General features: G+C 46.1%; 1 long non-coding RNA gene across 1 annotated transcript; it reads right to left on the bottom strand.

Moving 5' to 3' along the window:
• Nucleotides 1-7190: 7190 nt before the first annotated feature.
• LOC147690127 (uncharacterized) lies at nt 7191-12932 on the bottom strand. The gene is made up of 3 exons (XR_015299776.1): nt 12653-12932; nt 11331-11421; nt 7191-8295 (listed from the first exon to the last, which is right to left on the bottom strand). It is a non-coding gene; the product is annotated as an uncharacterized LOC147690127 (long non-coding RNA).
• Between the last annotated feature and the right edge of the window lie 356 nt (nt 12933-13288).

Raw genomic sequence — 13288 nt, 5'->3', positions numbered from 1 at the left:
GGTGTTCCCAAACTCGTGTTAACAGTCGAGTGATTGCAAGGGCTCCGACATGTGCCAATCCATGTGTCATCTGAACCATCGCCTGCAAATAAGCTGCAGGCAATTTCCATTTCTCCATGTCTTTGCTTCTCCAACAACCATCATCATCTAGTACCCCATCTGCTGCCCATGCCGCAAGTTCTGATTCAGTAGCCAATTTTTGAATATCCAATATTTCTGCTCTAGCATCGCTCCATCGCTCAGCCTGCGATTGTGTCCCATACATGGGGGAGCTAGTCCGGGACATAGCCGTTTGTCTCGCTATGCTGTCTGCGAAGGCATTTCCTTGGCCCACTTTATCCGTGATCTTTTTGTGGGCACTGCATTTTACTATCGCTACTTTCTGTGGGCAAAGCAACGCGTTTAGGAGATCACGCACTAGTTCTCCGTGCATAATATGTTCCCCATGAGATGTCAAAAATCCACGCTCTCTCCAGAGTAGCCCGAAGTCATGTGCTACTCCGAAGGCGTAACGGCTGTCTGTGTATATGTTCACACATAGGCCAGCACTCAATTCGCAGGCTCTTGTTAAGGCTATCAGCTCTGCTGCCTGAGCTGATTTCTGTGGTATCCTAGCTGTTTCTACAACTGTCTTAAGTGTCGTGATCGCATAGGCTGCGGAAGTCGTACCATCTGGCAGCCTTAAACACGATCCATCAACCCACAGTTCCCCATCCACATCTGGAAGTGGCACATCCTGTAAGTCAACACGACCCTTTGTCTGTTCCTCGGGCAGGAAAACACAGTCGTGAGGTTTTTCTTCCTGACCCTCCTCGACCGGATAGGGCAATAAAGTGGCGGGGTTCAGAGTAGCGCATCTTTTCAGTGTAATATGTGGCGCCAAAAGTGTCAGCTCATATCCTGTTAGCCGCGCACTCGTAAGGTATTGGGTCTTTGTTTGATTTAGCAGAGCATCTACTGCGTGAGGAACTAACACCAGCAGTTTATGTGATAACACTATTCCCTCACTCTGCCGTATGGCTACTGCTGTTGCTGCTACCGCTCGAAAACACCCAGGCAACCCTCGTGCTACAGGATCAAGAATGGCAGAGAAGTATGCACATGGTCTCTGCTTGTCCCCGTGTACTTGTACTAACACTGACAACGCGCACCCATCATTCTCGTGCACGTACAATGTGAAAAGTTTCGTGTAGTCTGGTGTGCCTAACACAGGTGCAGAACAAAGGGCCTGTCTCAACTGTTCAAAGGCCTTCTGACATTCATCTGTCCATTCAAGGGGCATTGGTGTAGCTTTGGACAGTAATGCTAGCAAAGGTTTTATGATGTGTGAAAACCCATGATCCACTGTCTACAAAAAGACGTCAACCCTATAAAGGCACGTACATCTCTCTGCGTGCGGGGGACTGGTGTGTCTAAAATTGCTTGAATTCGATCAGATGTTAATGCACGCCCCTCCTTAGACAACAGATGACCGAGGTAGGTCACCTGAGGTCTACAGTATTGGAGCTTTTTCTTCGAAACCTTATGATTGTTCTGTGCCAAAAAGGAAAGCAACCCAATTGTACTTTCTTCACATTGTGCATAAGAGTCTGCAGCAAGCAGAAGGTCATCCACGTACTGGATGAGGACAACGCCAGTCTGTAACTCAAAGGAATCAAGCTGTCTTTTCAAAGCCTGGCTGTATATACTCGGGCTCTCAGTGTAACCTTGGGGAACACGACAAAATCTATACGATTTATTATTTAACGTGAAGCCAAACAAATATCTGCTATCAGGATGGACAGGGATGGAAAAGAACGCGTTTTTCAAATCAATTACACTAAAGGTCGTGGCCGTTGGTGGCACCAATGTAAGCAAGGTCGTAATGTCGGACACCACCGGGTATTGGGGAATGACAATTTTGTTAATCTCTCTCAAGTCAATAATAAACCGATAGACTTTGTCGTCAGTATCTCTCTTAAGGATCGGAAGAATCGGACTGTTACAGACATTATAAGGAACCTCTTCTACCACTCCTGCAATGATCAAATCCTGAACAATGTGCGTCAAGGCAATTTCACCTTCTCTCGAAATCTTATACTGGGGTACTCGTGGTAGAGGGGCCCCCTCCTTAACAGTAATGTGTATTGGTGGAATACGCATCTCTCCCACATCCGTATCTGAGGTCGCCCATAACGTGTGCGGTAGAGAGGCCAAGGCTGGAATGTCTAAGAAAGTACAAAACCTATCCGAGTCAGGATAATTGTCATTCAAGATAACCCGCACTCCCTCAGGAGCGCACCGTATCGTTGCTCGAAAATATTTAAGCAAATCAATGCCCAGGATATTGTCTGGTGTATGGGGTGATAACAAAAATTGACCAAAACTGAAAAATTTATCAAGACATAGTGCAAGGGGCTTTGACAATGGGCTAGGGGAGGGTGTGCCATCGAACCCTACACATGTTATCATTTCGCCAGACAGGGGAGCCCTCGGAACCAAGTTTTTCGACAAAGCGCTACGAGTAGCCCCTGTGTCGACTAGAAAATGATCAGTAGAACCCAGAATACCCGCTGTTACATATGGACCCTGCTGATCTACCGGCACTTCAACTGATTCCTTACCCCATCCTACGCAGTCCTATGCATGCACATAATCCTGGTGCTCCACATTCTCACCCTCCGAAATCTGATATTGATTCCGTCTATCAAACGTGTTTCGTTCATCCTGGCCACGGACCCTGTCCTCAACCCTTCCACGATCACTTCCGCCACCTCTCGCTCCCGTATAACCTCCTCTCGACCTACCACCTCCTCGACCACGCTGACTACGCTGCTCACGAAGTACCGGACAATCATCAGCCCAATGCCCAAACTCCTTGCAGTAGGCACACTGATCCTCCGCTATATCCGTACGACCATACGACGTATTCCCCCCACCTCGTCTACCTCTATCATTCCCTCTGCCCTGTGTTCCCCGAACCTGCGCCAACATCACCTTCGTTTTCAATTCCTTCGCCTTCTTGTCAACACTTTCTTTAGCCTCCAACTCCTGCCGCTCATAATACTGAGCCATAGTTAACAAAGACACAGGGGTCGCCGTGGCCCAGGAACTTTCACTCGATTTCAATCGTTTTGCAATCTCTGGTAGGAGATTAGCCACATACTTATCAACAAACAAATGCCGACCCGTATCGTCTGTTAAAGATTGACCACTGTAATCATGGAATGCCTCCTCGAAGCGTGTAAAGAAATCTGAAACCGTTTCATCAGGCTTTTGTTTGCACGAGGCTAACATAGTCCAATCGAACTTTTTAGAAGGAACAAGCGTTTTTAATTTAATCAAAATAGCCGCCGGAAGGTCTAGAATCAACTGACAAGGCTTACATGCCGGTTCCCTATCTAAATCGGCAGCATTTATTTCTTTCCATGTCCCCCCAAGTATTGTATCATCATTATTTTTACGAATTTGCCTCCACATATCAGGTGGAAGAATTAACCCAAAAAACAAATCTATGTCAACAAGAGTCATCACACAAGATGAAATAGCCCCTTCCACCCCTTCATAAAATGCCGCCGGATTTTTCCGAAGATCAGGTAGAGAATTTTTCAATGCCATAACATCTGCCCTATTCCAAGGCGTATATACCCAGTTATATATAAAATATCTTTTCGCATCCTTTGACAATTTATTATCATCTGTACCTTCCCCTTTAGGTGGAACATACAAGGGCGCGGCTTCACGCATAGGCATAACATGCAATGCAGAACTCTTATCTGAACCCCGGAGAGAACACTCCTTAATCTGCTCGTTATTCTCCGGCTCTGACTCCTTTTGCCTCCTTTTCCGCTCCTCCCGCAATCTGGTTGTTTCATCTCGCAGCTGGATCAGTTGCTTGAAAAGGTCGTCAACATCTGCAAGATCAAATAAACCTTTATCCAAATTCTCACGATGTACTGCCAAAGCTTTAGGTTCTAACGTATCTGCAAGTTGACGATACGCGGCAACAACTTCATCCGCCAAATTAGACAGAAAATACAGTAATTCAAGATCCGTCCACCTACTCCTCTCCGCAACCACCTCAGCCTGAGAAACACAAGTCTTATTCACTTTACGAGCCCAACTACGTAAATGTGCGGACCTCTCCGTAGTAAACCTGAGAGCGGATATACCCTTCTTTTCCGACTTATCCTGCCCATCATCACCCGAATCTTCAGCTGGAGCCGTAGGCGAAACATACGGAGGCGGTGACCGATCTAGTAATGAAAAATCATCAATTTCATTATTAAGGACAGGATAAAGCGGTCGATGGATAGGAAATTGACCAGTCGTTTGCAATTTACGTTCCCGTTCCTCCCTCTCTTTCTTCTCCTGAGCCTCCTTTTCCTCAAGCTGTAAAGCCTTATCCCGAGCAGCCTTGCGCTGCTCTTTGTCCGCCAAGGCAACTTCACGTTTCATTCGCTCGCGCACCGCTTTCTCCCACATTCGCACACAATTAAACATGTTTTGTCTAGACCTGCGTTGAAACAAACATTGCTCCACAAACTGTACGTAAATCGAACGACCCATGTAGAGGCCATTGCAATTCAGGATCAGTTTTCGTGTACTTATGCCATAATTTGCTGTACATAATAGGGGGAAGGCCAAATTTAATATACATCTCCCTGTTCGGTGTTCCATCTGGGGGAGCCGGCTGTGCTTCCGCTAACCTAATTGTGGTACCATTTCCAAGACAGCACATCCCTCGGAGTGTGCTGAAAACAGGCATGTTCAAAAAGTATCACGAAAGCGTGACACCGTATAAAAAATGGCACTTACAGTACTTCACACAAATGTGCCGCTCAGAGGAAAGAAACAAAGTTAGAGAAACATCTCTACATGCCTGCCTATGTAAAGTGCACTACACATATAGATTCAAAGTTCACAAATTCACAAACGTTAGCTAACTCAAATCAAAAATCGTAGGTCATAGGACTCCGGCAAGCGTCCGAAGACTACCTTACCGATCACAAATCATAGAACTTCAGCAAGCGTCCGAAGACTACCTTGCCGATCACAAATCATAGAACTTCAGCAAGCGTCCGAAGACTACCTTGCCGAACACAAATCTTAACCAAAATCTCAAATGTCCAGATTCCAACTGCCAAGGTCTTGTGATCAAATCAGCCAAACGGCACTTTCCCAGCAACGCAGACGATCGAAAACTCAGTCGGAGACCGGCGCCACCTGGAAGGTCAGATCAGAAGGAAAGGAAGAAACACCGTGGGTGCCAAGACTCGGGTCACTCAGTGGCAGCGCGCGTCCATGGCGAGTTTCCAAGCCTTCGTCACGACCTCTCCTTCGGGCATCCGAGTCGCCGATGAGTCCCTTCGTGGTCGCCAATTTGAAGTAATCAGGGTTCCCAAGGCCTACATGCTCCGTAGATAACCCACTTACACTCAAGAACTGTTGGCACGGAAACTGTAAAAGTCAAAGAACAAGTTTATTAAGACCCCATGGGGTGGTGGTACACTCATACAGCACCCTTCGGTAATGCAAGAGGTATCACACCGAACACCGGTGTGACCCCGTCTTTTATACAGTTTTGAGGTAATAAAAGATAGGCGGCACAAGTTACAACACATTTATGTACATATATGGTCATGTTTTGGAACACAGCCAGCTCATTGGAGGAGGCACAACTCCGCTGGTCAGTTTGGCGCACATTCCTGAAGGGTAACTGGTCAGTGGGGACTGCGCATGCGTGAGCTTGACCAGCACTAAAAATAGCCTGTTGCTGGGCAGACTGAAGTGGTCAGTGGTACGGACAACGGACTAAAGGGCACGCCGGCCACGAGGCCGCTTATGGTCTAAGATGGCTGACGCAACATTCAAAATGGCGTTTTCATGTATAGCCAAGTTAAGGAGGAAAACGTGTAGTTTCAGCTAATCGCTAACGCGGCCATGCCAATTACGACAGGTTGATGTCTTAGATATATTTTGTGTGTTTAGGATTAGTTAGGGTAGATAGTTTAAGTACTTTTTCACTTAATTCAAGTTAGTTTATTTTAAATTAGTAGTAGTAATGATTGTAATTAGTGTAAGTAGGTACATTTTACAATTTTTTAATAAATGGTTAATAGTTTAGATTTTGGCTTGCACTTATGTCAGGGGTGATGTGGTGGAGGGTGTATATTTGCCTTGTATGCATCTCATATCATCAATGGACTCTCTGTTGAATCTGTAAGTGTGGTCCTGACGTGTAACTTAGCAGGATGGATTGTGTCAGGATACCTTAGATGTAAGCACAGTAAATATGCTGGGTAACAGGGTGGCAAGTAGTGTTTAAGGCCTAGTCTAGGGGCAATTGTCTGGGAAGTTATACATCTTAAGTGTGACTTACAGAGTTGGCCAGCACATTGTTGTGCATTTTCAACACAAGGTAGGGAAATAGTATTGAGAGGATTCTGTAGTAGCTACTGTTATCCATCATGGAGATGGATGTATGCACCGGGTATCACAGATTTCATCATAGCACTGCATCTCACATGCTCCTTGCGCAGAGTCCATCTACATTGCGCAGACCTTGGTGCACTTGCTGTGTCGTGTAAGTGTGTCAGATTCCTTTGAACTATATGTTTCTGTGCATGGAGGCAGAAACTACGTGCCATGCAAGTAGTAGTCTTTCTCTGTGTCCATTGGGAAATACGTTTGGCAGAACAGTCGTCCAGATTCACAAAGCAGTCTTCTGAGAGTAAGTCATGAGTTCAAGTTTTCCGGTATTCACAACAGGCATTTAGGAGTAGTACACTTAGATGTACTGACTTGACAACTCCTATATGCCTTTTGTGAATCTCTGATGTTGTGAAGTCATGCATTTGTCACCTTACATGTTTTTGGGCATGCACACACTTCTGTGGCAACAAAAGGGGAAATGTTGCATTTCTCACTCCTGTGTCAGACTTTGCCTTTTTGAAAACAATCCTATTTCCTTCATGGATGTGGGGTTAAGTTGGGATATTGCTAGGTTGGAGTATTGGAGCAATGGGGGCACAGCTGGTGCATACATACCCAGTCCCCTCACTGTCTATCAGGATCACAATAAAACATTGACATTTGTATTATTTCCCTGGGTGTACATGTTGTTGGATTCACTGTTCCTATATTTTACAAGACTGCTGTACTGGATTGATCATGGACAACATACATCTGTGTAATTGAAAGATATTTATTCACATGTCTGTTGACATAGTTGGAGACAGGACCAGTACTTGGTCATGCAATCCCCACATTACATTTATGCCCAGTGGAGGGCCAGACAGAGTCCTTTGGGGTTGACAAGTCCAAAGGATGAGGAAGAGTTTGTTCAGCAGTCTGATTGCTGTGTCATTAGTAACCAAACAAAATATGGCAGTCCATGTCGAGGTACAAGGTGGGTGTCACAGAGTGTATTGGGGCCAGTGGATGGTGATATTCTGTGGCATGATGCTCAGCCCAGAACTAAGTATAAACAGGACATTTGGCCTAGATAAATGTATCGCTTCCTTCTTTGCAACAAGGCAGACTCACCATCATCTTTGTCCTCTGATGTGTCATGTGCCTCACATGTGGGAGCTGGTATATTGGCTGCTGCCCTGTGAGGAACTGACACATCAGGGTGGAGTTGTGGGTGTAGAAGCAGCAGCAGCATTCATCTGCGCCAGACCTTGCTGCAGCAATGCAGCAATGATGATCTGCAGGGCATGGAAGATTCCAGCTACATATCGCTGGTGTGCAGCCATGGCAGCCGTTTGTTCTGCCTGAATCCGCTCCATGTTCTCCATTATCCACCGCATGCGGCCCAACTCCTGTCTGCCATCGCTGGAACCACTCTGACTGGACAGTTATTCCTGTCTCTGAGACCTGACTCTAGCGATGTCAGCCAAGGAGTCTTTTGAAGTGCATTGAGCAGACTCGGGGTGTCCATGATGTTTAGTACGTGGACCTGGATGAAACTCAGACACCCATAAAAGGAATCACGTTTGGCCGCCAGGATGTCGAACCCCAACCACACCTGTTGGGCCATCTCCTGCTGGACCTCTAACACACAGGTTTGGAATTCGAGATTTGAGTCCGGGAGGTCCTGGGAGACAGATATGGTGGTAGGTGCTTGCTGCTGTGTGGTTTGTGCAGTGGGTGGGTTTTGCACGATGCAGCTGAGTTGCCCTGTTCCTGGAGAAGGGGTGCTGATGGAGTTTTGTTGCTGTTGGAGGATGTTCGTGTTGAAGGCGGAGAATTCATCCTCTTCATCGGTGAAGAGTGGGACAGGTTGCTGTTAAGGAGGTGATGTTTGTCCCTCTGCAATGTAAAGGGGAGAAGCATTTTAACTGTGTGTTTCATGGATAATCATGCATTGTATAAGTTTGCAGGCCGATTGCATGTCAATGTACATTCTGACTGTTTGGGAAGAACTGCCAATTTCTTGCTTGATGGTGTTTTTTTTACTACATCACAGGTATGAGGTTGCACTTGTACATTGTCATGCCCCAATTTACAGCTATAACTAATTGACTAATGTGATTGGGCAGTTCATACATACAGGCAGCACTAGTTGTGTCCAGTGTTCGGTTGTGAAGGGGAAGCAGTTTGTCCCACATTGCAGTCACTGTGGTTGTACTATAAATTGTATGTGTGTGCACTGCATTGTTGGATACTCACCCATGCAGCTTTTGCTTTTCTGCCCCTTTCAGGCAGAGGGCCTCCACTTCTGTGCATTTCCAATGCTGAGATTTTGCAAGCTAGGCTAAATATGAGTCATGGTCAGAGTTGTGACAATTGTGCATTGTTTTCAAGTAGAGGTCTTGGTTACGTCAGGGGTTTTATGTACACGTGGATGTGCCAGAGTGTGACCTAGTCCTTTAAGGATGTGGGCCATACTCAGCCACCTCTGTGACGTGGCCAGCACCATGTGGATAGGTTTGGGTTGCAGGCATGGTATTCATCATGCACTGTCACTTGCATTGTCAGTGTGTTTCACAGAGCCGCACCTTCTCTGTGTAATGCACATGTGCATCGGTTCATTGCAAGATTAGTTGTGTGTGAGGAGGGCCCCCTTTAGGCGCATTGGCTACTAAGGCATACTTGCTGTTTCTATGTTTGCTGCACTATGCTGTAGTGTATACATGTGGATCTAGGCAGCTTTGTCTATTGTGATTTGTCTTGGGTGCATTTCTTACTTCCCTTCTGTTGCCTTACCCATTGTATGGTGCTGCGTGAGTTACTATTGTTGTTGCTGGATGGATAGACAGTGCCAACAACAATAGCCCTCTAAGTTGAGACCACGTGTGATGTGTAAGTGGCCCAGTATGTTGAATTCCATGGCATATTTGGGTGCTCAGGCATTGTCACCACCACCCTGCCATCAGAAGCAAATGGCAAGGTAATGTGTATTTGTGTATGTGACACGCATCTGGTCACATGGATGATACATGCAGTACCGGTTACGGACATTCAATGCATGGATTTGCGGGTGGCTGATAACAACCATGACTGCATATTTGGTCACTGACACAGTTTACAACAGTTAGGTTTACATGCACAAAATTTTGACATGGGCAAATGACACCTTGACTGATGTGAAATAGTGTTTTCGTTATGGAAAATGGATACACTTTGAAGTGGAGGTGTGCAATTTTACCTAATGGGTGTGTGTGCCATTTTGCTACTTGTCTTAATTTGTTGTTACTTTGCTATCCTTGTTTGTTGTCATGCTTTGATTGTCTTACTTCTTTACAGGGACATTGTAGTTATGTGAGTCTGGCACACAGACAAGTCATGCAGTACAGATTTGGTTGACACATTCCTCATACGCATTGTACCCGCCCCGTGGTGTTGTAAGCATTGCCACCCTGCTCATTGTACTACATCACCTTTTGAGTTAAGTCGGCTGTTTGGGTGCATTGCGGGATATGCAAGTTTGAGCCATTTGGCTGCATGATCATATTGCTGTGACATTGCGGAGCATATTCACAGGCCCTGTCACCGTCATCGTTAAACGGCACCGGAAACTTCAAGAGGGAGTCCAGCACTGATAAGGTGCACCCGCCTTTCAAGGAACTCTAGTCTCAAACCGAGACACCCCGTACTCTATCATCAACTCCTCCCGGGTTTTGACATACACCTAACCGAACAAGATCCCTTAATCACGCAGGCAGCGTGCTACAAACCTCGATTCACTAAAATCCATTCACAGGAATTTTTGTCCGTACACGGACTTGTCAGATTAATCTGACATTTATTGTCATACTTTCCTCACTAAGCCCTGAAGATTCGCAGTATGTTCCCTGCGATGAAACACGTGTTGGCATTAACAAAGGAACAATAAACCAATGATTTAACATCAAGGACAGAACATTTCTCTTTCTTTTTCGGAACTTTTGTACCTGAACCTGGACTCATTGATTCTCAAAAAGTATCTCCAAACGTGTGGATGTATACCAACTGATGCTCATTTGCTATATATATCATTTCTGTAATGTTTCATATACGTGTTTAGCGCAGGGGCATTGTTGTGTTATCATATTCACAGGCCCCTATCACCAACACAACGTCATTTTCTGTGATGTTGTTGTGGCAATAGGGGCCTTGCCTTATTCCCAAGGCAGGGTTAAGCTACTTTACATGGCTTAATGCTGCCTTGTGAATAGGCCTCCTTTCACGCTGTGTTTAGCTTGAAAAGGGCATGCAGTGGGTGTGTGGTGGGTGTTCCCCCGCAACACATATTGATATTTTCGCTGCCCCCTATTCACAAGGGCAGCCTAAATAGGAGCACACAAAACCCTTAAGACCAGGAAAACCCTTGTCTCAAGTTGGCAATCAGAGGAGAAGTGCTTAATTTCTCTTTGTTTTTGCATTGTCCATGTGTGCTGACTTGTGCAGCACACATATGAAAAGCTAAATGCCATGGTTTGTTTACGTAGAGAAAGGGACAACTTCCTGTACATAAACAAACCTTTAGTTTTGTAACTTGCATGTGTGCTGCATGAAGCAGCACACATGTCAGTTAGTAAATGGCATTTTACGTTTGTTTATATGCAAGAAGGGACACCTTCATGTACATGAAGGAAATCTCCCTGCTTGCAGTCACCATTGCACTCTGGTGCAAGAGTGCCTACATGAGACTTAGGTTCCAAGGTTGTGGAGATAGGTGTTAAGCCAAGAAGTAAGCATGGGCTGAAAATTTTTGCCGCTCGCAAAATTTGCGGATTTTTGGCAATTTTGCGATCCGCAAATTGCGTGAAATTGCCAAACAATCCGCAATTCGCAAGTTCACGAAATTTGTTTGCTTGTTCGCGCTTCAAAAATACAATCTTTCGTGCTCTGCGTTGACTTACCTTGATTCTGAGTTTGCTGAGTTGTTTTCCTCCCGCTAACAAGATGGCCATGCCCAAAAACGACCGCATGGGTAAGTTCGCGGTAGCCGCGCTGAAAAAAAACCCAGCGAACACGCCAAAATTAAAAAATCGCAAGTTCGCACAAATCCGCAGATATTGCGGCCCGCAAATTTGCTTTTGCACAAATTTGTGGACCTCTAATTTGCAAATTTCACCCATACTTACCAAGAAGGCTAATGTCTCTCTCTGCCACTTCCTTGTGAATATGACCCTGCATGCGTATCTGGTATGCAGACTCACTAGATGGTTTCTGACTTCATGTACACACAGTGACGGCTCGCAGTGGTAATTCTGGTAGTTCTGCAGGACGGTGGTGTGTGGTGCTGGTACAGGGCAGGTGAGAGGCAGGATGGGGGGTAGTGGAGTTGGAGACACGACATGCTTGAGTTAGGCAAGTAATTAATGAATCCTACTATTTAAATTGCACTTGCTGCTACACCGAGTTAGCTATGCAATAAGCAAAAAGTAATTGCTTGGCTTTATTTTTAAGTTACCTAACTCCAGCATGTTTTATCTCCAACTCCACTCCCCCCATCCTGCCCCCAACCAGCACAACTGCATTGCACCGTCGCCCCACAGGGCTCACGCTGCGAGCCATCAATGTGTGCACAGGACTGCAGCTCATTGACATGCGGGGGAATCATTTACTGGAGATATGGCAGGATGTCTACATGGCCCCCTTGCCTCAACATCACACATTTTCTAATCGTCTGCACAGGGCCACATCTCTCTGATACTTGACATGTGAATGCACTGAGTGTGTGACTGATCATGTGCAGGAGTGGACATGCCACCACCAATGTCAGCAGACATGCGGCATTGTGCCTGTGTGTCAGCGTTGTGTGCAAGATTGTGTATGTGCAGTTGTCTCACCCTTGATGCACATTTTTGCACTTAACTCCAACATACGGGCACATGCATATGTGTGGTGTTGAAGCAAGGGGGCCATTTTGACAGACTGCCACTTCACCAATTAATGTGGTTCTTTGCTCTATTACTTGCCCATCATCTTGTGGTCTGATATGATACTTATACTATATTTGTTGGACTTTTCTGTGTACATTTTCATGTGTGTGTGTCCACCTATATGTGTCTTGCAATGTATCAGTTGAGTAAGGTGAGATGTGTCTCTGCCACTAGGGCCAGGGGGATCCGTGACATGATCCGCAGTCATTGTGGATGTGCACTGCAATATATTTAATTGTACATGAGTGCCATTGGGCCCATCTCCCCCCATCCCCCAGTCCCTGGTTGCTACTCACCCTGTTGCTGTTGTTCTGGTTGTGTTTAGCAGTATCCTGTCCCTGAACTTCGACCATCGTCTCCTCACTGATGACTTGCGACACCTGTTCCTCCCACGGATCCAGCTCCTAATGTGGCGCTAGACTCCCACCTCCAGTCTGCATTGCTACTTTCAGTTTGGCTGCAGGTTTCTGCTTAGTGTTGCCCTTGGCATCATGCCAGCGCTTCTTGCAGTAATCTACTGTCCTCCGGACCTCTCCGACAGCATTCACCTTGGCCATGATGGACGGCCATATTGCGTTGTGGTTGCCAATGTCACAGTGGAGCTGACAAAAAACTATTGTTGGTGTTCTGTCACTTTTGCAATCAGGACCTGGTTTTCCTGCTGACTGAACCGCGTCTTCCTCTTGTCCTTGGCCTTCCCCTGGGTCTCTGACTGGTGCTCCTGGGTGTTTGTGCGGTTGTTGTTGGCCTCTTTGCTGGGTCCAGGTTCCTCCATAGTTCTTCTGCTATGTTCCCTTTTATTTTTTTATTTTTTTTGTTATGGGCTGCATAGTGGGCGTTTTATGGTGGGTTCGCGTCCCGAACATGAAAAAAAGTGCGCTGACGCTGATTAGCGTGCCGTTCCTGGTTGCTAAGTGGCCCATCGCCACTTT

This window comes from Lissotriton vulgaris, chromosome 9 (assembly GCF_964263255.1).
Source record: "Lissotriton vulgaris chromosome 9, aLisVul1.2, whole genome shotgun sequence".
Lineage (NCBI taxonomy): Eukaryota > Metazoa > Chordata > Amphibia > Caudata > Salamandridae > Lissotriton > Lissotriton vulgaris.
Note: the sequence above shows the minus strand (reverse complement) of the source record. Positions and strands in the feature narration are given on the sequence as shown.